Here is a 27,964-nt window from a genome sequence, read left to right on the forward strand (position 1 = left end):
TTCCTCCATTTTTCCTTTGGTAGCTTTAAAGTTTCAGGTCTTACTTTAAGGTCTTTGATCCTGGTTGATTTGTCTTTTGCATAGTGTCAATCTATATATTGATATCATGTTTTTCCTATACCATTTGTTGGAGAGACTGTCTTTTCCACAATTTATGGTTTTGGCACCTTTGTTGATAGTCTCACTCTTCTCTCTCCCTCTTTTTCATTGAGTTTCTTCCTTTTAAAAGTATTTCTCCTTTTTCTTTTTTCCTTTTCACTACCATCTTAAAATTATTTTATTATAATTAATTTTATTTTTATTTTTTTTAAATTGTTACTTTATCCCGTATTATTGAGCCCTCTTTCGTTACCATTGTTATTGGTGGTGATTTATTGTTTTTGCTTTGCTTATACTGTATTTCTATATAATTTTGTTGTTGTTCATTAGAATTTGTTTTCTCTTCTCTGAGCAGTACTGGTGCACACTCCATCCATAGGACCTCTGCATGGCAGGCAAGATGCATGATAAAATTTCACTACCCTGAGTCTGGACCACCCCTAAAGTATCAGCATCATGTGGGTGGGGCAGGTCCACACTCATTACAGAGGCCCTCTTGTGCATGGGAGGCAGGACAACATTTGAAGGGGCTATGAGCTTTGCTGATATGTAGGCAAGAATGCATTCAACTACTTAATACTTAAGTCCTTAGTTTGTCATCAAGGTGCATAGCAAATAACCAAGTAACAGCATGTCACAAAGAGAGCGGAAAAAACAAGGAGATGAATGAGTTCTGTGTTAGAGGCTGACAGCCAAGTGACCGAGCAATCAGCCACCAATGTCTTAGTACTCTGAGATCTGGCTCCAGCTGTGCTGGATGTGACAGATTTCACAGAGAAATAGAAATTGAGGCAGAAACAAAGTTTTATTCACTTTCCAAGAGAGAAAAGGGGAAAGGTACTGAGAGAAGTATTGGCCCAGAATGAGGTTAGGCTGGGGTATATAAGCATTTAAGATGTAGAAGAAATGTACAAATGCTGACATTTTGTATTTTGATTTCAACTAGCTGTTCCAGGAAGTGCCCAGAGTGGTCAGTCCACCAATGTTTTGTCAAGGCAGGTGTTTGTTAGCTCATACAATCTTTTCTTGGATATCATGTGGTTGGAATACATTTCAACAAGATGCAGGTGGGGTTTCACTTATGTTCAGAAAAAGTGTTTCTACAAAACAAAGTAAAACAGTCTCCTTGCCATGCAAAATGGATCCTTTTTACAAAATGGAGTCCATTGGGTTAATTTGAGTTGGTGCCTTACAAATCACACATGACTGCTTTTGCCCCTTACACTGATGGCAGGGTCACCAACCAGTGTGCCCTCCACAGCCTGCACTTCCCATTGTTTAAGATTCTCAGAGGGGGTGTGATAAGTCCTCCCCTTTTCCATGACTGTCACTGTTAGCCTTCTCCCACCCAGTCACTGTGGAAGATGTCCTCAGAGGTTCTGAATTGTGACTGTCATGTGTTTTCTGATCCCCAGAAAAGTCATGGCTCCTTGTCATAGCACTCAGAGAGATGGTGAGTACTGTAATGGGTTTCTTCTCTAATGCTAGCTTTCACACAGAGTCACTTTGAAACCAAATCTCCATACTGAATTTAAACTTGTAAGAACCATGGGATTCTTCTGCAGCTCGGACTGCTGGTCTATTATTCTCATTGAAACAGCAGGTGTCTTTAGGCTTACTTTGTACTTGCAATGTAGGGCTCCCCTCTACCCACAAGAAAGCCATCACTGGAGTTTCAGAAGCTTGTACTTTTCTCTGAGCTTTTTCTTTTTTGTACTTTTGAGCTTTCCCATCCCTCTTTCTACATTCCTAGAGCTCTTTTCCTCTCTTCTCAGAACTGTTCTACTTGTTGTATCTTGCAAGTGACTCTTGTTTTCCTGACTCTTTTCACTTGCACTGTTGGATGAATGATAGTTCTATTTTGCCCAATGAATGTTACTTAATTCAGAATACATAATCCAAAGATTTCAAGGCTACTAAACAATTGCCTGAAATTTTGAGACATTAAACAATGCTAGGTAGGTAGCCATTACCTAACCATCTCTCTCTTTTTTCCGTATCTTTTTTTTTCTTTTTTGACTTTTGATACAGGATCTCATTATCTCACTATGTAGTCCAGGTTATCCTGAAACTTATTATACAGGCCAGGCTGATCTCAAAGTCATAATCTACTGTTGCCTAGGCTTTTAAGTTTGTGCAACCATGCTCAGCTATCTAACCACCTTTAAAGCTGTGTCATTAAACTAGAGCTTAATAGAGTTAAACACATGGGCCTCTTCTGGTCAAAGGGTAGAATTTAATTTATTAAATTATCAATATCAAAAAGTCTTATTGAGTTAATATTTCTCAAATTAGGGCTGGCAGAATGATTCAAGTGGTAGAGCACCTGCTTAGCATGTGCGAGGCCCTGTGTTCAAACCTCACTACCACAAAAATAAAAGATTTCCCAAATCACATAAACTTTGAAAGCATTTTGAGTTTTCAATATAAGAGCACTCACTTATTTTTACTTCAATATGACACTCTGCCAATGGCATATTCCAAGTATGAGTATACATTTAGAAACAGCATACAACGTAAACACAAAACAAATGTTCTTACAGCTTTTATTTAGATATATTATTTGCCAGGTTTTTTAAAGTTTTTCTTTTTTAGACAAAGATTCCTAAAAAAATGCTTAATCCTTACATTATATTTTCAAAGGTATGACCCTTAGTTAAACTAAGGTAGAAAAATAACATCTAAAAGATACAAGCATTAGCCTAAAAAATATTTTAAAAGAATGAGTAAGTAGAGTTGCACTCAAAGCAAAGAATGCTAAAGATGAGGCTTGTTATGTAGATTAACTAAAATACTTCCCAATTTTGATCAGCAATGGCAGATGATTTTATGAATGCAGATTTATTTTACAGAGTGTTTAAATGGTCCACTGGAAAGTCAGAAAATCATAATTCATCCCTATTGCCTGATTTTTCTAATCAGATGTAGTTTCTCAATGAGTACTGCAAAGAACATGTTTTATTCCTAGCCAACTTGAGACAGCATAGGCCTCAGACACTTCAAAAACAGCTTGCTCACTGAGGCCAATAGGAAAAGGGGAACAGGTACTAGAGAAAAGGTTAGATCAAAAAGAATTAACCTAGAAGGTAATACCCACGCACAGGAAATCAATGCGAGTCAATGCCCTGTATAGCTATCCTTATCTCAACCAGCAAAAACCCTTGTTCCTTCCTATTATTGCTTATACTCTCTCTACAACAAAATTAGAAATAAGGGCAAAATAGTTTCTGCTGGGTATTGAGGGGGGGGAGAGGGAGGGGGTGGAGTGGGTGGTACGGGAGGGGGTGGGGGAAGGGGGGAGAAATGAACCAAGCCTTGTATGCACATATGAATAATAAAAGAAAAATGAAAAAAAAAAACAGCTTGCTCTAATGTTTAAAATACTTTAGACATGGTGGGTCAAAAGATGTCATATACATATGTGAAATTTATTTATATCAATACATATAATATATGTACATATTAACACCTATAATATATTAATATATAATGTTTTTGTTTTATTACTCAAGGCCTATAATTTTACATGTAGAAAAACAAATTTATGAATATTAAATGTTTTCTTTTGAAGGAAAAATAAAGTCAAGTCATCCTTTGTTTAATTTCCTCATTTTTCTAAGTCCTTGCAAGTTGAAATGCCATAATTTTCAGAAATCCAACTGAAAGAGCAAACATTGGTTTCTCCCCAAATACTTCCTCCTTTCTTGAATTTCTGTTCTCAGTTTTAATGGAGGGTCCCTTTTTTCTGACCATTTTAGCCTTCTTAAGCTTACTCATGGGATTTGTGTTTTGGATTGGCTCATGTGCTTCCTGTGGATGGGGTTTCCATAGATTTGACCTCAAAACCTCCATTGTGTCTTGGAGATATCCTGCATGCTTATGGGGAAAAATTGTAAAGAAGCTCAAGACACTAGGACCCCTTATGTGGGTCTTCCCAGGTAAAGTGATAAAGTTCCTGCTGACCCAGGAATGGGGTATATTCCCTAGGAAGCCACTGCACATCCTACACCTCACACTTCCAGGTGGGAGGGAAACAGTGCATCTTATCATCAGCAACTCTGGCAAATCCATTTTTTCTTCTAAAAGAGAGCACCTCTCACAACATGACCCTGAATTATTCATTACCATCTCTGGGTCAAAGATGGGAACTCTATCAAACAACAGCCACAAAACTGTGGGCAGCAAAAACACGTCCAAAACTGGTAAATCAATAAATTCTATTTCCCAATTCAGTTTGTGAGTTTTAGGCAATTAAATTGAATGTCAGCATTTTACTTTGAACTGTTCTGATTTTAGTTATACATCAGCAGAATATATTGCTATAAAGTTCATAAAATTATGTTACATATGATAATATTGAAAGAACCATACAAACTTAATAACAGCTTATTCATTCCTTAGTGATTTTTGTAGCACATGCATATCTTCAGATTTGAAAACTTAAGTATTGATGAATTCAAAAATCAATAATTATTACTTACAGAATAATCAATGTATAAATTTGAATTTAGTTGTAAGAATGCATATACAAGTTCTTAATAAATGAGAATCAGTCTAAAAAATCAGAACCCATAAGACAACATTGTAGTGATCATACAGATTTTTGAAATTGCTGGTTGTTCAAAAGTTAGATTTGTTCATTTCTAATTTATTAATCATTCAGTAGATTATTTTGTAGAGCAGTACTTGAGTTTGAACTCAGGGCCTCATGCTTGCTAGGCAGGCACTTGAGTGTTGCTTTATGCTGGGGCTAGCCTGGACCACAGTCTTCCTCATTTGATAGGTTTTAAAGTAGATGTTTCAAATAGCATTTTGAAAATCCATAGCATTAGCATCCTTCCTAAAAGTGTGATCACAGAAAGTTTCCATCCACTGAAAGATGATGAACTTAGAAAAGATTTTTTTAAAATTACATGTCCTTTTAGATTTATTTGGCAGTAATGACTGATTGTTAATTGTTTGCCCAATCATCAATTTCACTTGTCATTGTTACACTGTTGGCAGTATCTGACCTACCAACTTTTTGCCTTCCTTTCTATTAATTTACTGCCAAAATCTTAAAATATATAAGGAAAGTATAAATGGAATATTATGTTATTAACAGTAGCTTATAATAAAAACTAATGCTGGTAATTATAGTAAATTCGTTAAGAGAAATAACACATATGTATTAAGCAAAACAAATGAATCAAGTTAGTCTCTGCGAAAAAGCTCCAAGAATGATTTCAACAGACAGAAGACCTGGTCTGCTATTCATCCTGTGCAGCAAAGCTGTCTGCTGACTGACAAGGCTGCACGACAGACATGGCTCCAAAAACAACAAACTCCAATTGCACCAAGTCTCTAAAGTAGTTAGATGCTTTCGATACTCTAAGTAATAGGAAGGTTTTAAAAGATATATATGCAATTTATTCATGTTTAATTTGCTTCACTTGCATCTTTGAAATTCACACTTTTTCCTTTGTAAAATACTGTCAGTATAATTATGTTTTTAGTTTGACTCAAAGGATAAATGCATAACTGAAAAATGGTAATCTTAAAACTTGTAATAAATGAATCCTCTTTCTAATTCTACAAGGAAACTTGTCATTTTTAGTGATGGAGCAAAAGGCTTCTTCCTTGACTAATAATATTGGGTCTAAGGATCTCAAATAAGACAAATTAATAGTAATTTTCATTGGTGTTAGCAGGTTTTCTTTTGAAATTGCTTTATTTTCTTTAAAATTAAGAGAAAAGTAGAGAGTTTAAAAAAGAATTTCTCATGAGCAAAAATGGGTGTGTGAAAAAAAGTGCACTTTTGTTAATATGCACATTCCAAGTTTCAGTATGGACTCTACATGAAAAGTCAGGCCATGAGGCTGACAATCCTGGTTGTTAGACAACAGCACCAGCTATCAAGAGTAAGTATTGCTAAAGAAATGGGAATGATACACCTAAGAACTCATGAATTTCTTCTTGGAGTGTATGTTTTTATTTCTATATCCTTGATTGAATTAGTTTATCCACTCCCTGTTCAACACAGTCTTGATTTTTTTAGAAAGTATTTTTAAAAGTCATACCTATAGATTTACCCACCTTGCTAAGAAGATTTACAGCCACAAGGATGAGTTCTGAAAAACAGTGAAGTCACTGATGAAAGGCGTTACATCAGCATGAAAAATTATTCATGGTGGCAGTCACTTCCGGAAGTCATGTGATATAATCAAGGTGGTAGAAAAGTTACAATGATCAGCTAAATAATTTACAGCAATAGCCCATTATACTTTATTTAGAAAATAAGTGTTATAATATTTATGACCTTAGTCCATCTTTACAGAGTTGCAGAGATAAATGATTAAAAATTCAAATCTTGGAAGGATCATCCTAGCTATTTCTAATATTTTATTTTCATATAAATATATGTGTGTGTGTATATATATATATATATATATATATATATGTTTCTTTCACATAGGAACATTCTACTTATAAACCTTATAATAACTGTTTATAAAACATGTTTAAGCAATAGTGTAGCAATGTAGAGATAAATGCCAAATGCCTAAGTTAAATTTTTTGCTGGACTCAGACCTACATTGTAAAACTGTTTAATTCCAAAGTCAGGGAATACCCGAAGTATTAAGTATCCTAAAGAAATATGTCTGATTTTTCTTGATTCATGATTTTCAAAGTAATTGAAGTTTATTCAAGTGTAGTAATTCTCTCAAAAAGCTGAACCTTCTCTCTTATTTAGTAAAGGTCTAATAATTATAGTGGGAACTAGTAAATAGTTTTATCACTATATAATTTTTAGCTCCTGCCCCTAAGAGCTATTTAAGCATCCTGAATGACTTAAATTTTGCAAATAATCATATTCCTTATGAAACATTGCACATTTCCCAACTTGGCTCACCAATATCATTCTCTTTCAAGTTGCATCACAGATGACACCTCCTCCATAATGTTTTCCAGCCCACCTGATAAAAAAGTAACCACTCCATATTTTCTCTTTTATTTAATTGTTGTGCTGGGTGGGGCTACATTGTGGCATTTACAAAAGTTCTCACAGTATATCAAATGTATCATAGTTGAATTCACCCCTCCATCATTTTCCTTTATTTCTCCTCCCATCCCATTTCTGGAGTAGTTTCAGCAGGTATCATTTTCCATTTACATACATGTGCGTACAGTGTTTACACTATTTGTACCCTCCTACACCCTTTCTCAGTATCCCCCCCACTACACACTGTTACCAATCCCCCAGACAGAACCTGTTCCATCCTCTTGTTCTGTGATTTTATAAAAGAAAAATAAAATGACATTTTTGTTTGTTTTAAGATAGCTACACAGGGAGGTCCCTTGTGACATTTCCATGTATATATGTATTATAACACAAATTGGTACGTCTCTAATTTTTGCTTTCTTTTCTTTAAAACAGAAAAAAAAATCTTACTTTACAGTTGATAGCAAAAAATTTCAGTAATTATATTATCCTTGCTAAGTAGTTAAAGACTGGCATAGCTCTGAATGATATTTTTATAGTATCTTTTGGTTCTTTTTTCTCTTTTTCTTTTTTATTTCTCTGCTTAATGGGGGGAATATTGTGACATTTACAAAGGTTCTTACAATGTATCAAATATTTCATAATTGAATTCACCCCCTCCACCACTCTCCTTCATCCCTCCTCTCCTGATTCCCAGAATAGTTTCAACAGGTATCATTTTTGTATTTCCATACATGTATACACATTGTTCGCACTGTATTCATCCTCCTACCACTTTCCCTATGACCTCCCCCCTCCCGCCAGTGCCTCCTGTTCCCCAATTTTGTAGAAAAGGTAAAAAATAAGAGAAACATGGCATTTTTGCTAGTTTGAGATAAAAATAGCTATGCAGGGAGTTTCCTTGTGTTGTTTCCATGCATATATGTATTACAACCCCTACTGGTGCATCTTTTCTAGTCCTCTTTACTCCTCCCTAGTTCCCTTCCCATGGTGGCATCAGTTTAAGATTTTTAATTCATTCCTGTACAGACAGCACATCAACCACATTCAAGTTTTTAGTTTCCTTCCCTTGACCTAACCTTCCCCTGCGCGATCTCCTTAGTGTGACCTGCATCCCATAATATTGCTTCATTTGCCTTAGGTCTGTAATTCACATATGAGAGAGAACAAGCAGCTTTTGGCCTTCTGAGTATGACTAACTTCACTTAAGATGATGTTCTCCAGTTCCATCCATTTACCTGCGAATGACAAAGTTTCATTCTTCTTTCCAGCTGAATAAAATTCCATTGTTTATAAATACATGTTTTCTTAATCCATTCATCAGTAGTGGGGCATCTTGTCTACTATCATAGCTTAGCTATTGTGAATACTGCTGCAATAGACATGGGTGTATAGGTCCCTTTATTGGAAACTGACTCACAATTGGGTGTATATCACTAAGAGTAGTATTACTGGATCATATGGCAGTTCTATGTTTAGTTTTTTAAGGAGCCTCCATATTGTTTTCCAAAGTGGTTGTACTAGCTTACACTTCCACCAGCAGTGTTTGAGGGTTCCTTTTATGCCACATCTTTGCCAACATTTGGTGGTGTTGGTGTTCTTGATGGTGGCTATTCTAACAGGAATCTTAATGTGGTTTTGATTTGTATTTCTTTTATGGTCAGGGATGGTAAGCTTTTTTTCATTTGTTTTTTTAGCCATTTGGACTTCTTCCTTTGAAAAGGCTCTGTTCAGTTCATTTGTGCATTGCTTCATTGGGTCATTGATTTTGGGGGGGAGTTTAGTTTTTTGAGTGCCCTGTATGTTCTAGTTATCAGTCCCTTGTCAGATGTATAGCTGGCAAAGATTTTCTCCTATTCTGTGGGTGGCTTCTTCAATTTAGAGACCATTTCTTGTGTTGTGCAGAAGCTATTTAATTTCATGTAGTCCCATTGGTTGGTCCTTTCTTTTAGCTGCTGAGCCTATGCCTACTGCTTTCAGTGTATTCCCTTCTCTTTCCTGTACTAGCTTCAAGGTTTTGGGTCTGATATTAAGGTCTTTAATCCACTTGATACTTGTACAGTGTGACAAACATAGATCTAGTTTCAGTTTTCTGCAGGCAGATATCCAATTTTCTCAGCAACATTTGTTGAAGTGACTGTCTTTCCTCCATGAGATGTTTTTGGAACCTTTGTCAAAAATCAAGTGGGTGTAGCTGCATGGATTTTATTTGGATCTTCTATTTTATTCTACTGGCCTTCATATCTGTTTTTGTGCCAGTAGCATGCTGTTTTTATTGCTATGGCTCTATAGTATAGTTTAAAGTCAGGTATTGTGATACTTCCAGCTTTGCTCTTTTTGCTTGGTATTTCCTTGGCTATTCATGGTATTTTGTCTTCCAAATGAACTTTTGTGTTGATATTTCAATCTCTGTGATGAATGTCATTAGATTTTTTATGGTGATTGCATGGAGCATGTACATTGCTTTTGGTAGTATAGCCATTTTGACAATATTGAGTCTACCAATCCATGAGCATGGGAGATTATTTCATCTTCTGTAGTCTTCCTCAATCTCTTTCTTTGGTGGTTTGTAGTTCTCCTTGTAGAGGTCATTTACATCCTTTGTTAAGTTTATTCCTAGGTGTTTGATTCTTTTCTTTTTGAGCCTACTGTAAATGGAATTGTTTTCCTATATTTCTTTCTCAATTTGTTCATTGTTGGTATATAGAAAAGCTACTGATTTTTGTAGGTTGGTTTTGTATCCTGCTACATTGCTGGACCTGTTTATGAGTCTAGGAGGTTTTTGGGTGGAGTTTTTGCATTTTTGAGCTATAGGATCATGTCTATATGATGCTGGGAATTAAACCCAGGGCCTCATGCTTACATGCTCTCTACCACTGAGCTACAATCCTAGCCCCTATATTTAAATTTTTTTTTTTCTTTTTTTTTTTTAGTACTGGGGGTTGAACTTAGGGCTTCCAGCTTGCTTCGCAGGAGCCCCCCCATCTGAGCCACACCCCCGGTTTTTTGTTTTTGTTAACATTAATTCTATTCTTCTCAAAGTCAATATAAAGTTATTTTTATATTAACTCTTTCCTCCATTTCAGTATTAGGTACATTTTCAAATCCTTTTTTTATTTTTTGGTACTGGGGTTTGAACTCAGGGCCTACATCTTGAGCCACTCCACCAACCCTTTTTTGTGAAGGGTTTTTTCTTTTTTTTTTTTTAATTTTTATTTTTTTATTATTCATATGTGCATACAATGCTTGGGTCATTTCTCCCCCCAGCCCCCAACACCTCCCTTACCACTCACACCATCCCCTCCTTCTCCCTCCCACCCTCTCAATACCCAGCAGAAACTATTTGCCATTATCTCTAAGTTTGTTGAAGAGAGAGTATAAGCAATAGTAGGAAGGAACAAGGGTTTTTTCTAGTTGAGATAAGGATAGCAATACAGGGAGTTGACTCACATTAATCTCCTGTGCGTGTGTGTTACCTTCTAAGTTAATTCTTTTTGATCTAACCTTTTCTCTAGTTCCTGGTCCCCTTTTCCTATTGGCCTCAGTTGCTTTTAAGGTATCTGCTTTAGTTTCTCTGCGTTAAGGGTAACAAATGCTAGCTAATTTTTTAGGTGTCTTACTTATCCTCATATCACCCTTGTGTGCTCTCACCTATCATGTGATCAAAGTTCAATCCCCTTGTTGTGTTTGCCCTTGATCTAATGTCCGCATATGAGGGAGAACATACGATCTTTGGTCTTTTGGGCCAGGTTAACCTCACTCAGGATGATGTTCTCCAATTCCATCCATTTACCGGCAAATGATAACATTTCATTCTACTTCATGGCTGCATAAAATTCCATTGTGTATAGATACCACATTTTCTTAATCCATTCGTCAGTGGTGGGGCATCTTGACTGTTTCCGTAACTTGGCTATTGTGAATAGTGCCGCAATAAACATGGGTGTGTAGGTGCCTCTGGAGTAACCTGTGTCACAGTCTTTTGGGTATATCCCCAAGAGTGGTATTGCTGGATCAAATGGTAGATCGATGTCCAGCTTTTTAAGTAGCCTCCAAATTTTTTTTCAGAGTGGTTGTACTAGTTTACATTCCCACCAGCAGTGTAAGAGGGTTCCTTTTTCTCCACATCCTCGCCAACACCTGTTATTGGTGGTGTTGCTAATGATGGCTATTCTAACAGGGGTGAGGTGGAATCTTAGTGTGGTTTTAATTTGCATTTCCTTTATTGCTAGAGATGGTGAGCAGTTTTTCATGCGTTTTTTGGCCATTTGAATTTCTTCTTTTGAGAAAGTTCTGTTTAGTTCACTTGCCCATTTCTTTATTGGTTCATTAATTTTGGGAGAATTTAATTTTTTAAGTTCCCTATATATTCTGGTTATCAGTCCTTTGTCTGATGTGTAACTGGCAAATATTTTCTCCCACTCTGTGGGTGTCATCTTCTGTTTAGAGACCATTTCTTTTGATGAACAGAAGCTTTTTAGTTTTATGAAGTCCCATTTATCTATGCTACCTCTTAGTTGCTGTGCTGCTGGGGTTCCATTGAGAAAGTTCTTACCTATACCTACTAGTTCCAGAGTATTTCCTACTCTTTCCTGTATCAACTTTAGAGTTTGGGGTCTGATATTAAGACCCTTGATCCATTTTGAGTTAATATTGGTATAGGGTGAAATACATGGATCTAGTTTCAGTTATTTACAGACTGCTAACCAGTTTTCCCAGCAGTTTTTGTTGAAAAGGCTGCTTTTTTTCCATCATATATTTTTAGCGCCTTTGTCAAAGACAAGTTGGTTAAAGTTGTGTGGCTTCATATCTGGGTCCTCTATTCTATTCCACTGGTCTTCATGTCTGTTTTTGTGCCAGTACCATGCTGTTTTTATTATTATTGCTTTGTAATATAGTTTGAAGTCAGGTATTGTGATACCTCTTGCATTGTTCTTTTGATTGAGTATTGCCTTGGCTATTCGTGGCCTCTTGTGTTCCCATATAAATTTCACGGTAGATTTTTCAATCTCTTTAATGAATGTCATTGGAATTTTGATGGGAATTGCATTGCATTAAACATGTAGATTACTTTTGGGAGTATCAACATTTTTACTATGTTGATTCTACCAATCCATGAGCATGGGAGATCTCTCCACTTTCTATAGTCTCCCTCAATCTCTTTCTTCAGAAGTTTGTAGTTGTCCTTGTAGAGGTCATTCTCATCTTTTGTTAGGTTTACACCTAGGTATTTGATTTTTTTTTTGAGGCTATTGTAAATGGAATTGTTTTCATATGTTCTTTTTCAGTTTGTTCATTATTAGTGTATAGAAATGCTAATTATTTTTCTGTGTTGATTTTATATCCTGCTACTTTGCTGTAGTAGCAGGTGTCTAGGAGCTTTTGAGTAGAGTTTTTTGGGTCTTTAAGGTATAGGATCATGTCATCTGCAAATGGGATATTTTGACAGTTTCTTTACCTATTTGTATTCCTTTTATTTCTTCTTCTTGCCTAATTGCTCTGGCTAGGAATTCCCGTCTATGTTGAATAGGAGTGGAGATCGTGGGCATCCTTGTCTGGTTCCTGATTTTAGAGGGAATGGTTTCAGTTTTTCTCCATTAAGTATAATGTTGGCTGTAGGTTTGTCATATATAGCTTTTATAATGTTGAGGGACATTCCTTCTATTCCTACTTTTCTTAGAGCTTTTATCTTGAAATGGTGTTGGATCTTATCAAAGGCTTTTTCTGCATCTATTGAGATGATCAAGTGGTTTTTGTCTTTGCTTCTGTTAATGCGGTTTATTACATTTATTGATTTTCATATGTTGAACCACCCTTGCATTCCTGGGATGAAGCCTACTTGGTCGTGGTGAATAATCTTTTTGATGTGTTGTTGAATTCTGTTTGCCATTATTTTGTTGAGGATTTTTGCATCAATGTTCATTAAGGAGATTGGCCTATAGCTCTCCTTTTGGGAGGTGTCTTTGCCTGGTTTTAGGATAAGTATAATACTGGCTTCATAAAATGTGTTAGGCAGTTTTCTTTCCCTTTCTATTTTGTGGAACAGTTTAAGGAGGATTGGTATCAGTTCTTCTTTGAAGGTCTGATAGAATTCAGCAGAGAATCCATCAGGTCCTGGACTTTTCTTTTTGAGGAGACTCGATTGCTGCTTCAATTTCATTTTGTGTTATAGATATATTCAGGTGATTAATTTCCTCTTGTTTCAGTTTTGGATGGTCATATGTATCTAGAAATCTGTCCATTTCTTTAAGATTTTCAAACTTATTTGAATATAGGTTCTCAAAGTAGTCTCTGATGATTTCCTGGACTTCCATAGTGTTTGTTGTTATCTCCCCTTTTTCATTCCTGATTCTACTAATTTGGGTTTTTTCTCTCCTCATTTTAGACAGGTTTGCCAGGGGTCTGTAGATCTTGTTTATTTTTTCAAAGAACTAACTGACTGGCGGCGGCCCAGGGGCCCTCCTGGTTTCTCTGTTCAACGTGAAGTGGAGATGCTCTGTGCAGGCTGGAGGTGTGGAGGGGTCAAAGTTTTGCCTCTTCTTGATGGTCTTGCCTGCAAGGTGTGTCTCCAGTGTCTCTCCAAGATTTCACTTTATGAAGCACGCTTTCTGCTTCCTCCCTCTAGCCACCATCTTGGAATCCTGTCACTTCAAAAGTTTTAAGAGGAACCTTGAAGGCCATAAGTAGTTCAAGAGGTCATTAAAGTTACTAGTAGGCAACTGCATATGCTAAACTAAAGAGGAGAAACTTACTGGTATTTGTGCAAACCTAAAAATGTCTCTGAAATTCAAACACGAAGATATATACAGGGCAATATTATACATTAAAAGAGAACTGTTTCTCTAAGTATTAGTAGGTTTAAGACCTTAGTATCTAACACTTTGTGTAAGGCAAAAGAAAATTTTCATTATGCATTTGTCAAGGGAAATAAAGATTATTTTCTAATGTTTATGTAATGTATATTCACATAAATATATAAGAAAAACTTTCAGTGCTCAATAACTTAGATATGATGTATTTTTGTGGTTGCCTATGTCTTAGTGAATTTGTAGTAGACATAGACAACCTATGAAGAAATTATTTGTGGATAATGAAAAGTAGAAGTAGAAAAGTGATTCTGAGGAGGAAAACAAAGAAAGAAAAAGAATCAACTTTCAAAAAACATTTGTGAAATATAAAGAAAGGGCCCTTTTTTTCAAATATTTCAGGGTTATATTGGTAGATCATGAGAAAAAAAGTAGTAAAACTGTTTCTTACCTGTTCTGTATTGCCAGCCATGCTGCAGAGCCAATCCCCATAAAATATTCTGTTCATTTTCTTGAGCAAATTTTACAAATATGTGACTGTATTGTTCAACAGGATTTTGTGCATCCACATTTTGTCAGTGAATACCCAGGGATTAATAATGTACACTCCATTCTGCACCCTGTAGTCCCTGAGCTGACCCAAACCCCCCTTCCACAAAGGGGGATACAGATCTGAGAGATTGGAAGCCTCTGCTAAGGAGGCAAAAAAGCAACCAGCTAGTACCCAGGCCCAAGAAGGAAGTGTAGTCATGGTGTCAATGCTGGGAGTTGAGATTGTAGTAGGGCTCTTATTGGAGAACGAGGAGGAAATCACAATATTTTCTTACTTCACACTTTACCACCATTTTTCATTCTTTTTCTTGGAGGTTTAGATGAAATTTTATATTAATTAACATTTAATGTGATTGAGTTTTACCAGCTTTTCAGTATTTTCACATTGTTTCAAAACCAAAACATAAAATTAGGCTTGTTATAGCATTTTGTATGAAACTATTTGCTAACAAAAAACCTTCCAGATACTTTCCAGCCTACGTTGTGATTACAAATATATCAAAAAGGGCATTAGAATGCTTGCTGCTCCTAAAAATACCTTAACATATTTCAGAAAATACTGCATAACTGAAAAATGGAAATACTAGAATTTTTATTCATGGGTTAAGTATACTACAAAATATGTCTAATCCATGTTTCTGAGGCAGACTAAAATTAGGGGAAGTTAAGGACTCAGAGAAAAATATTACATCTCTGATTAACCATGCTCTGCTCAGGGACCCCCTCACAAGGCAGAGAACCACCCATGCCCTTCCTCACTCACTGATTAGTGGATGGAAACCACTTGGTTCCTCCCTTCCCATAGATTAGTGTTTTAAAAGCACCTACAGAAGAGAAGCAAGTGCTCTCTGCCTGCAGATTCCACCTGCTCCCACCATGCTCCCTTTTGTATTTCTCTTCCCTAACTTTTAATAAACTCCATTTTTACCCATATGTCCTGCAATGGATTCTTCCTTGAGGGACACAAAGAATTTGGAAGTCTTTTGATCACAGACTGTACTCGCTGGCAACATTTCTAGTTTAAGAAAGAAGCTATGGATTCTAGGTCTTCTGACTAACATCAAGTATAGTGTCTATTCTCTTCAGTTTGTTAAAGAAAGAAACTTTCAGTATTTCAGTATTAGCCCAATCAAATATGCATAACCAGTTTGTTAAACAGAAGGAGCTAATAAATTCCTAATACCCATTCTTCATTCTTTTCAGTAAAAGGAACTTTGGCAATTTTGTCTTCCTATTGCATCTGTCCTTTTTGCCACCTTAAACTTTGAGTCAGCTTCCTTAACAGCTCTATATATAGAAATGTTAATCATTTAAAGAGTGTTTATATTTGTCCCAATATTTACATAATCTCTGTCCATTTCAAGGCTGAGGACACCAAGATAAGGGTAACTAGGGCATTTTGAAGATTTACATAGACATCATAATCAGCGTACAGTTGACCTCCAGTTTGTAAAATGTCCTGCTCCAGACCACCAAGCAATGCCAAGAAGTCTTTAGTCATTGCCCTAAATCTAAAGGATAGGTCAGTCATTGACTTAACTAACTCTGTCTTGCATTTCTGTCTTGCTTTTTCTGCGAGTCATCCTATCCACCAGTGGTCTTGGATTCCTAGGAAAATAGGTCTAATTGATAAACATCTTATGATAACAGTAAAAACTATCCCCCAGGTAGCAACAACTCTTTTATCATTGGCAAGGATTCACATGGCTGATCCAGAGATAATTATCAACCAGACCATGGCCTGACCAAGATCACCAGTTATGCAAATCCCTGACCTTTGCATTTGTTCCTTTCCTATGTGATCTCATCACTATTGTTAACATGGGGAAAACAGATTCCTCTTGTTCTTCCTGGATCAGCCACATGGGAGAATATACTCACTACCATTTTCCCTGATTTACTTGTGAGACATATGGCTAGATATGGTCTTCTGGGACTACCAAGAGCCAGGCACTTGACCTACCTCTTATAACAATTTTATTGTTTTAGGCTATACATTGAAGTATAATTCAGAGTTGATTTTTGTGTCTAGTGACAGAGATATACTTTCATTCTTCTGCATGTGGATGCCAAATTTTCTCAGCACCATTTAGTGAAAAATTGCCCTTTCTCCAATGCATGCTCTTAGCATGTTTGTCAAAAATTAATTGGCTGTCAATGTGTGGGGTTATTTCACAACACTCAATTCTATTCCATTGATCTGTATGTCTGCTTTTATGACAATATCATGATATTTTGGTTGCTATAGCTTGTAATATATTTCGATGTCAGACAGTGTGATACTTCTGCAATGGAAAAGTGACCCTAATATGCTCACAACTAAATTTTAGTCTAATAAATGATTACTAGCCAGCCTACTTTCACTTGTGAAAGCCTTTTTTTTCCAACAAAAGTCACAAACAAGCATTGCTTTTTCTTTTTTAATTTACTTTTTTTGACAGCACCAGGGTTTGAACTCAGGGCCTCACACTTGTTAGATAGGTGTTTTTACTGTCTGAGCCACTCTGGCAGCACTTTTTTTGTGACAGTTTTTTTGAGGTGGGGTCTCACAAATTATCTGCCCAGGGCTGGCTTCAATTCTCCTCACCTCTGCCTCCTCAGTAGCTAGGATTACAAATGTGATCCACCAGGGCCCAGTGTTTTTTCTTTTCTTTATCTTGGTCTTTTCTATCCCCTTTCCCATATGTGATGGAATTATAAAGAATGTCTTTTCAGCTTCAGGCAAGATTACCACTGTTCCTCTCCTTATCTTGCTGACCATAGAGATAAAGGAACATTCAGGATAACAAGAGATATAACTCTAGAGATTAATGCCAATACATCAGGAAATAAGCAGACCCAAGGACACCATCTGGCCTAGTCATCCCTGAGATGTACATGTGGAAGCCTACACTCCTGGACTTTCCATTGAAAACCCATCCTCCCCACTTGGAAGAAGGACTATAGCATTTGAGATACCAGCTCATTTCAACACTTATTTTGCCTGATAAAATTAATAAACCCTTACTTCATTTTCTCCAAAATCTGCTCTCATTTGTGAATTGGTATTGAGTCCATGAGACAAAATTTCTGATATTACCCCCAGCTTTGTTCTTTTTTGCTCAAGACTGCTTTGTAAATTTGGGATCTTTTGTGTTTACATGTAAATCTTAGGATTTTTTTCACCTAGTTCTTACCAAAAATTTGAGAAAGAGAATACTTGAGACTAAAGTTCCTCTAAAAATTAAATAATTAAGAATAAGCAAAATTCTATCACTAGTAGGCAATAATAATCAAAGCAAACTTTCACCAATAGATATTAAAATGTTTTATAAAACCTCAAAAATTAAAGTAATACACTATTGCCATTGATGGAAAAGACACACAGGAAGAGGTAGACCACAGGATTATTAGAGAAATATTATAAATTATAATCTAATGAAGAACTATACTTAGTGTTAGGAAAAACGTTGCTTGCAAAGAAAGCTCATGAGAAAAATCTCACATCTAAGATCAAGTTTCAATGACAGGCTCGAGCTGCCAGGCTGACAGAGGAAAGATGGTGCAGCACTGACTCTGGGCTAGGCATGGGTTTTATAGAAGAGGGAGCTTAAGGAAGTTAGCATGTGCGCGGGAGTCTCCATTGGGATGGAGCTGTCTTAGAGCGTGGGAATTTCTGTTAAGGGTGGAGCTGCCATTGGGGGTGGAACTGCCTGGGGGAGGCTCCACTTCTCAAGGAGTGAGGCCTGAGGATAAAATGGCCACTGACTCACAAAATGGCAACGTTATTACTCTATCATTTCCCCATTTTTTCTTTAATAATGATGAGGGTAGGGGCTGAAGATCAGGAATTGGGGCAATGTATCAGCCTCTTAGCTGCTTCCTGAGGGCAGGGGGCATTGTATGGGGCAAGATCCTCAGACTCCTGTGGTGTCCTGGTGGGGGCCTTCACAGCAGTCCTCCAGATGGTTTTGGAGAGGCTGGTATCCCTGAAGGTATAACTGGTTAAACTTTTGATTAGCAATAGCAGACATGCTGTCTAAGAGAAATCTTTGTACAGTTTTTATGATAAAAGGAGGAAGCTTAAGAATAGGAGAGCAGCAAGAAACATAGGCATTAAGATGGGCATTGGCCAGGAGAACCACTGTGAAATGTTGTTCCCTAGAGGATTCCAAGAGTCTTCCAACTCCCTTCTCCATTTTTCTAATTGCTCCTGGAGTTGTTTAATTTTATTTTTTACTACCCCTGACTGATTAACATAGAAGCAGCATTCTTCTTGTAAAAACAGGCAGAGACCACCCTTCTCTGCAGTGAGCAGGTCAAGGCCTCATTGGTTTTGAGTACAACTGAGGCTAAGGAGTAAAGTTGTTTCTGTAGGGTTAGGATACACTCGGCCACCATTTGAAGACCACTTACCAATAGATTAGAGAGTTTCGTGTAGTAGTGGACAGAGTTTCCCATTCCTGCAGCCCCTGTTCCCATGGCAGCCATTATTCCCAGGGTAGCAAACAAGGGAATAGCCTGGATTGCCCTTTTAAATTGAAGGCATGAGGTGAGGGGAATGGGGAGGTCCTGATTTTCTGTAATAATATTCATGTCAGGAACCAGAAATACCAGAGTACAGATGCCCTTCCAGGCTTGGGGAAAGCAGGGGTATACACTCTGACCAGATAGAAAGAGAGTCCTGGGGGCAGGGTGGGGGGAGGGCAACAGATATTGTTTCCAGTTTTGTTGGCTGTCCTAGTGGTGTGACATTTTTTGGCCGCTAGGGAGCCTACCTCAACAGTCTCCAAGGAACTCTGCAGGCAGAGAGGGGCTGTGTGGAAGAGGGAAACTGGGGAAGAGTGGAGGCAGTGATCTTTTTGGTGAAGGAACAGTTAAAGGTAAGGGGTGTGGAAACATTTATGGGGCTGGCAATGACCTGAGAAGGGCCAGTCCACTGACACATCCAACAACCACAGGCTAGAGTAGGATTAGTGTGGTTGTGTAGTTGATAAGTAGTATTTATGACCTGGAGAATGGTTTCAGACAGGGACAGTGTGTGTAAAGGAATTTTGAGAGGCTTTCTGGTGGGAAAGAATAGGTTGTTGAAAACCTGGGGTATCTGGTTATGAAGGACCTTCTTGTATGTCTGATCCTGGACTCCTTCTCCATCAGACATACCGTAATGTGTGAGCTCAGTCCAGCACATCTGTTGCCCATGATTCCCAAAGCAAGTATAGCCTGCATTGCTACCTTTACTCCTTGCAATCCAGTGTGGTTTGCCCCACATTGTACATGGGGTAGCTGTATCGTAGCAAACCCTATGCTGGTAGGAATATGATGTGGTGCATGGGCAGTGCAGAAGTTTGGGGCTCATGAGGGTACAGGTCATAAGAAAGAAGAGAGCACAATGAATAAGGTGCACAGGGCAAGGTACCCAAAACAGAGAGCTGCACGATGGGGCCATCTCCACTCAGGGGGAGAAGTTGCCCACAGGCCAATACTCAGGAGAGAGGGGACGAGGACAAGAATTACCCACAGAAAGGGATAGAGTGAAAGCATAGATGGTGTAGTTTACAATAAGGCAAAGAGAATGTTGGAAAATGAATAAATTTCTTCAGGAGTAAAGTCTGAGAGAGTACCTTGGAGGTGAAGGTTGGCTATCCAGTCTATGAAGCAGGGGTAAAGAAGGTATGAGAAAGGAGGGAAGCTGATTGTGTCAGGAGGTGAGAAGAGCAAAATCTCAGAGTAGAGGGTATATAGGAAAGAGTAAAAGCCTTGGCAGGCATTGACAGGAAAGAATGGGGGGGGGGAGTATAAAGAGTGAGTAGGCAAGATGCCAAGTTCCTAGGCATAGGGCTCCTGGCTATACCCCAGGAGTCTTCGTGGGTGTGTCTCCATCTTCTGGGATCTTGGGGATGCAGGAGATCTTTATTTTTTTGGTCCTGTAAGAAGAGATTGGTAGTGGGGCTGCCAGTTTTAGGTTTTGGCATGTACCCAGGAGGGAAATCCTGCTAGCTTTGCAGCCATAAGTGTGGTGAGGATGATCTTAAATAGGCCTCTCTACTTTTCCTGCAGGTGGCTGGGTGTGGCTACATTTTTTAGATAAACTAGATCTCCCATTTGGAGGAAAGGAGTTATTTCAGTGGTGTCAGAGGCTGTGGCAATTGATCATGAGCATGAGACCAAAGGAGAAAGCGAAGATAAGTGAGGAGAAGATTGAGGAGAGTGGGGGAAAGGTTAGGGGGTTCTGGCTGAACCATGATAGTGAGGAGTGGATGGCCATAGAGGAGCTCGAAGGGGCTGAGCCTGAGTGGTCTTTCCAGAAGGGCCCAGAGCAAGAGAAGGACTAAGGGTAGGAGCTTTGTCCAATCTAGGTGAGCTTGAGAGAAAATTTGGTAAGAGTATTTTTTACTGTGTGATTGGCATGCTCAACTTTACATGAAGATTGGCAGTGATAGGGAATGTGAAACCTCCATTGAATATTTAAGGCTTGTGCCAATTTTTGGGAAATAGAGGAAACAAACTCAAGTCTGTTGTCTCAATGGATGGAGGCTAGAAGACCAAACTGTGGGATGATTTCTGTGTCCAAAATCGATGTCACTGTGGAGGCCTTCTTATTGGTCATAAGGAAGGCTTCCACCCATCCTGTGAAGGTGTCTACCAATACCAGGAGGTACTTAATTCTCTTTACTGGAGTCATATGTGTGAAGTCCACTTGCCAATCCATGGCAGGGAGGCATCCCCTGGCTTGATGGGTAGGAAAGGAAGGAGGTCTAATATTGGAGTTGGGGTTTGTGCACTAGCAAATTGAGCAGGATTGGGTAATCTGTTTAAGGTACTGTATGTCTCCTGGAGATAGGGAAAGAGCTTGGTGGAGAAAGGTGTAAAGAGCATGAAGATTAGGATGAAAAAGTGTATGTAAATAGGAAAGAAGAGTTTTAACTTCAGAAGGTGGGAGAGAAAGTTTAGTGAGGAGGGGAAGAATGTGGGATAAGGGGGTACATGGCCAATTGAGGTGCAGGTTGGAGGGCTGCCCACTTGGCCTCTGCATCTACTTGGTTGTTTCCTCTGGTAATTATGGAAGAATCAGTTTTGTGGGCTTTGCAATGAGTAATGCCCACCCGGGAAGGAAGGCGTGAAGCCTCTAGGACCTGGGCTATCAAGGCAGCATTGATAATGGGACTTCCCCTTGTAGTTAGGAATCCCCTTTCCTTCCAGATTGCAGAGTGGGACAAGAAAGTGTGAAACACATACTTAGAGTCAATGTAAATGTTGATAGTTTTGCTTTTTGCTAGGGTCAGAGCTCTGTCCAGAGTAGTCAATTCTGCATCTTGGGAAGTAGTACCCAAAGGAAGAAGGCATGCCTCAATGATGGTGGAATCAGACACGATAGCATATCCAGCTTTTCGCTGTCCATTGCAAATAAAGGAGCTGCCATCAATGAACCAAGTGTAGTCAGCCTGAGAAAGGGTGCCCTCCTGAATGTGGTCTGGGCAGGGAAGGAGTTCCTCAAGGGTCTCAGGGCAGGAGTGAATGAGCGATGTTGAAAAGAGAGGAGGAAGAAGAGTGGCTGCATTAAGTGGGGGATAAGAGATGAAAGTTAGGGTGGGATCCTCAACCAAGGCCACCTGGAGGGATAGGATACAGTAGTGGGGCAAAGAGTAAAGTCCCTTATATGTGAGGAGTTCCTAGAGGCTATGGGGGGAGTAGACAATAAGAAGGGACCCAAAGGTAAGCTTTTTGCTTTCCTGGATCAAGAGAGAGGCAGCTGCCAGGGCCCTAAGTTATGGGGCCCATCCCCTGGTTGTGAGGGTTCTAACTGTTTGGAGAGGTATGCTAGTGGAGCAAAGGAGGGCCCTATGTTGTGTCCCAGAACTCCTAGAGCAAACCCCTGCCTCTCAGAAACATAAAGGAAAAAGGACGAGTGAGGTCCAGCAGGTGAAGCGCTGGTGCTTGTTACAGGGCTTATAAGAGGGTTTTAAAATGGCCCAAAACAGGCCAAGAGGGGTCCAGAGGCTCTTGGATGGGACCCCTGGATGCCTTATATAGAGGCTTAGCCATCAGACTGAAGTTGGGCACCCAGGCTCTGAGATAGCCAGCCAGGTCGAGGAAGGAGAGAATTTCGGCCTTGGTGGTGGGGGCAGGGAGAGAGGTTAACAGGGCCTTGTTATCTAGGGTGATAGCCTTGTGAGTAGGGAAGATAGATAAGACCAGGTAAGTCACCTGGGTGAGAGATAGTTGAGCCTTGTTAGGGGACACATGGTATCCCTTTTTTCCCAGAAAATTAAACAGGAGGGCAGTGTGTTGGCTATCACACTGAGAGAGAGGGGCGCTGCAAAGCAGGAGGTCATCTACATACTGGAGGAGTTTACTCAGGGAGAGATGAAGGGTAAAGAGGTCCCTAGCCAGAGCCTGGCCAAAGAAGTAGGGACTATCCCAGAATCCTTGAGGCAAGGATCAATTGTTGGGAAGTATGAGTATCTGGTCAGTCCAGGTGAAGGCAAAAAGGTTTTGGGACTGCAGGTGGACAGGGATAGTAAAGAAAGCATCTTTTAGGTCCAGGACTGTGAAATGGGTGGTGGTACCAGGGATGAGAGACAGGAGAGTGTAGAGGTTGGGCACCACTGGGCGTATAGGAGTCACTGCCACGTTGATTAAGCAGAGGTCCTGCACCAACTGGTAAAGCCCATTGGGCTTTTTTACAGGCAGAACAGCGGTGTTATAGGGAGAGTGGGTTGGGCAAAGCAGGCCCTTAGTGAGAAGCTCTGAAATGATAGTCTTTAATCCTTGTAAGTGGATTAGAGAAATGTGATATTGAGGTTGGTTTGGGAGAGTGGAGGGATCCTTGGGAGTAATAACAATTGGCTCATGATGTGTAGTGCCTGCAGGGTTCTGGAGGTCCCACACAACAGAATCCACCAGAACAGTGGGTATGGGCAAGGAGTCAGGAGGGGCTTGTAGAAGCAGGGCACCCATGATGGCAAGGAGGGGCCGTGAGGATGGAGACAAGGGTTTAATGGGTCGTGGCTTAAGAGGGAGTGGGTGTAAGGTGAGAGTGGCCTGGAGTTTTGACAAAATGCCCCTCCCCAAGAGTGCAGTGGGGCAATTACAGAGGACTAGGAAGGAGTGAATAAAAAGTGTGCCTCCCAGTATGCAGGTTAAAGGAAAAGTCACTAAGGGGTGGGTAGGAGTTCCCTCCACCCTGACTATGGAGGTTAAAGAAGGCTTGGTAGGTCCCCAAAACTCCAGCAAGGCAGAAAAAGTGATGCCGGTATATATGAGGAAAGAGATAGGCCTACCTTCAATGAGGGCAGTTACTCTAGGCTCCCATGAAGTTATGGTCATTGGGCCTGGAAGTCCTGGGCTCCATCAGTCATCAGCCACAGTCACCAGTCCTAAAAGATCAGTTAGGGAGGAGGGAGAGTGGGGGGGCTTAGAACCTCCACCTTGAGAGGTGGAGTGGCAGTCCATCACCCAGTGGCCCTCCTGTTTGCACTTAGGACATGGTCCTGTTGGGCAGCATGGTTTAGGACATGCACAGGCCCAGTGTCCTTCAAGGCCACACTGAAAACATGGGCCAGGAAGTGCTTGGGATTTTTCCTGGCCTCGGGAATTAGAGGTCAGAGGCCTTTGTTGGAGGGCTTGTGCCAACATCTGGAATTTAGCCTTATCTCTTCTTTCCTTATCAGCCCTTTGTTCTTCTCTTTGGTAATTACAGAACTTGAAGGCCACATTTAAAATTTCAGTCTGCGGAGTCTGAGGACCATTTTCCAGTTTTTTAAGTTTCCTTCTTAAATCTGGGGCTGACTGGGAGATAAAATGGGTCATAAGAATGATTGTCCCGTCCTGAGTTTTAGGGTCAAATTTTGTATAGCATCGTAGTGCCTCTGTGAGTCAGGACAAAAAACTAGCTGGATTTTCCTCTTTCTCTTGTTGAATTTCTCTGAGTTTATAGAAATTAACAACCTTCTGGGCCACCTTTTTTAGTCTGCCACTAAACAAGTAACCATTTGATCCCTTAGCATTCTACCTTTGGTTTGTTAATCCCAATTAGGCTCCTCAGTAGGGATCACTGTGGCCCCTTCAGGATGGGCAGGGGTGGTGTGATGGATCTCACCTGCACGTGCCCTAGTCATGTCCCAGACCTTGGCATCACTCCTCTGGAAGGAGAGTGGAGGAAAGAATGAAATATATGTCATTCCAAGTAAGGTCACAGGATTGAGCAAAGTACTGGAACTCTTTAACATAAGAATCTGGGTCAGTGAAAGGGCCAAGGTGCTTTTCTGTCTGAGAGAGGTCAGCAAGGGAAAAGGGGACATGGACCCTCACAATGCCTTCTGCTCCAGCCACTTCCCAGAGAGGGTAGATGGAAACCAGCTGACTTGGGGGTCCATGAGGGTGAGTGTGGGGGGGGGGGCTCGTGGGGTCCTGTGGTGCTGGGGAGCAGAGGGAGGGGCAGAAGAAAGAGCAGAAGAACAGGCAGAAGGGCGGGCAGAAAGAGGGGTGGAAAGAGGGGCAGAAGGGCCTGGAGTGGGGGACCAACAGTTGAGCAGTGGAAGCCTGTCACTGATAAGGTGGAAGCTCATTAGCAGGGTCAAAAGAGGGGAAGTTTTGGAGTCAGGAAGGGGTTTGGAAGAGGATTTGGCTGGTTTTGAGACTGGTTTAGAGGCTAACAGAACTTGCGCAGGGGAACAGGAAGTACAGAGGGAGGGTTTGGTGTGGAGATAGGAAAAGGATTGGATGTAGGGTATTTCCTTCCATTTTCCAGCATGCTCACAGAAATTGTATAAATCCCTTAATATATTGGGATCAAAAGTGCCATTAAGTGGCCATCTGGAGGCATTGCCTAATGGATATTGGGGCCAGGCCTGATTACAGAGAAAAATGAGCTTTGGGGGCTTAAGATCAGGCATTAGGCAAAAGGGCCCAAGATTGGACAGGAGACATCCCAATGGGGAGTCTGAAGGAATTTTGGATAGTCCAACTCCCATGGTGAGGCCTCAACTGAGGAAAGGATATGATGGGTGTCCCCAAGATATCGATTCCTCAGAAAAGAATAGAGGTGGGACTCCCAGAAGGGACGTCTCTGTCACTGGGGGCCCACAGTCCTAGGGGACCTGGTCCCCAGGGATGAGAGAGAGCTGAGACCTACCACTAGGATTTTGAGGAAATGAGAAAGTGAGATCAGGGCTCTGTGTGCATGGAGGACTCACTGAGAGAAGATGTTGAGGGAGGATTGGCCAGTGGTGGATGGTGATTTGAGGTACGCTGGGGCAGAAGAAATTCCCTGTGAGCAGTGAGGGCATCTTCTAGGATTAGGTGTCCCGGCAAAGCAGCTCAAATCCCAGAGGAAGGGAATAGGAATTTAGAAAGAGAGAGAGAGAGAGAGAGAGGGCTGGATGGGGGAAGGGAGAGCAAGGTCAGTACCAGGAGTGCACCTGATCCGAGTCACAGCACCAAAATGTTAGGAAAAATGCCGCTCATAAAGAAAGCTCACAAGAAAACTCTCACATCCGAGACCAAAGTTTAATGACAGGCTCGAGCTGCCAGGCTAACCAGGGAAAGACGGTGCAGCATTGACTCTGGGCTAGGCATGGATTTTATAGAAGAGGGAGCTTAAGGAAGTTAGCATGTGCGCGGGAGTCTCCATTAGGGGTGGAGCTGTCTTAGAGCATGGGAATTTCTGTTAAGGGTGAAGCTGCCATTGGGGGTGGAGCTGCCTGGGGGAGGCTCCACTTCTCAAGGAGTGAGGCCTGAGGATAAAATGGCTGCTGATTCACAAAATGGTGACATTATTACTCTATCACTGAGAATTAGTGTGGACATTGGTTATATATCCACTATGGTGAAGGATGGGCTGTGGGAAGTCCACACGTTCCCTAAAGATGGTGATTAGCCAGAGAGAAATTCTCCTTCTCCTTCCTAAGATACAACTGTTCACACCAGAGAAACACCTCTCCTTCCCAAGAGATACCTATTCATGCCAAAATCTCCACCATCTGGCATAAAAAAGCTATAAAACCCAAAGTCCAATCTGATTCAGTGGACTACTGGTTTCTGGGTCCCACTGCATGTCCCCTATGTGGCCTTTCTCTTCTCTACCTAAAATTCTTTGTTTTCATTCAATATGAAAATTTCTACTTCAAGTAATAATAAAGTAATTGGCATCCTTTTTTAAAAAAATCAAAACACTGTGAACATGGCCCATTGTACATCCTTCAAATGTCTTATTCCCCTATTTACTCATTACTTCCCCCCATCAAATCACTTTGAATCACAATTCTTTTCACTATCTCTACAGCTTTGCATTTTCAGAGTCCCAGTAAAAGGGGTCATAGAGTGGATAGGTCCTGGACTATTCCATCAGCAATATGCATGTAAGTTTCACCTGTCATTGTGGGATTTGATTGTTTATCTCTTTCTCTTCTTGAACAGTATTCATTGCTTGAATGTACTGCAGTTTGATTACTCAGTCACCTGTTAAAGGTCAGGCTGATTTATTTAAGTATTTGGCCATTCTGAAGAAAGCTGCATTACATAACTGCCTGCTGATTTCGGCACATAAGTTTTCAAGGCAAGTTTCTAAATACATTGAAGCACAATTGCTGGAACATAGACTGCTACCATACTTTACTTTGAAAATGTCACCACTATCTTCCAAAATGGCAATTTTGACAATTGATAAGATTTCTAATTGCTCTACATCATTCACTACAATTCATAATGCCTTTTTAAAATACAAGATTTTAGAGCTGAGGATATAGCTCAGTGGTAGAAGGTTCTGGGTTCAATCTCTAGCACTGCATACATTAAAAAAATGAAAGAGAGACAGGGAAGAGGGGGTGATGGAGAAAGAGAGAGAGATTTGAACTCTTTTAATAGGTGTGGAGTTCCAGCCCATTACTGTCTTGTTTTCCCTCATGCATAATGTAGAATCATTTTGTATGCTTATTTTCTCTGTATAACTTTTTTGGTGATGTTTCTGTTCAGATCTACATTCTGTTCAGATGGTTTTTTAATCAGATTATTTGTTTTTAGGGTTTCTTACCATATTTTGGACACAAGTCAGTTTTCATATACAGTTTTTCCAAACAAAGTTTCTCAGATGTGACTTGTCTTTTTGTTCTTTTAAGAATTTCTTTCACAGTTTAAGTATTTTTCTTCCCTCTTTATTGTTGTGTTGGATGGGGTACATTGTGGCATTTACACAGGTTCTTACAATGTATCAAGTATATTATACATAAATTCACTTCCTCTACCATTCTCCTTTATCACCCCTCCCCTGATTACTGGAGTAGTTTCAACAGATATCATTGTTGCATTTACATCCATGTGTACATATTTTTTTGCACCATATTCACCCTCCTACCCACTTTCCCCATCACCTCCCCAACTCCCACTGATGCCAGCCCTCCCCCCTGGGCAGGACCTGTTCTGCCCTCCTGTTCTCCAGTTTCATAGGAGAAAAAAAGAGAAAACGAACAATATATTTTAGCCTATTTGAGATAAAGGTAGCTTTACAGGGAGCTTCCTTATGACATTTGCATGTATGTATGTATTA

The sequence above is a fragment of the Castor canadensis genome, chromosome 1 (assembly GCF_047511655.1).
Source record: "Castor canadensis chromosome 1, mCasCan1.hap1v2, whole genome shotgun sequence".
Taxonomy (NCBI): Eukaryota; Metazoa; Chordata; class Mammalia; order Rodentia; family Castoridae; genus Castor; species Castor canadensis.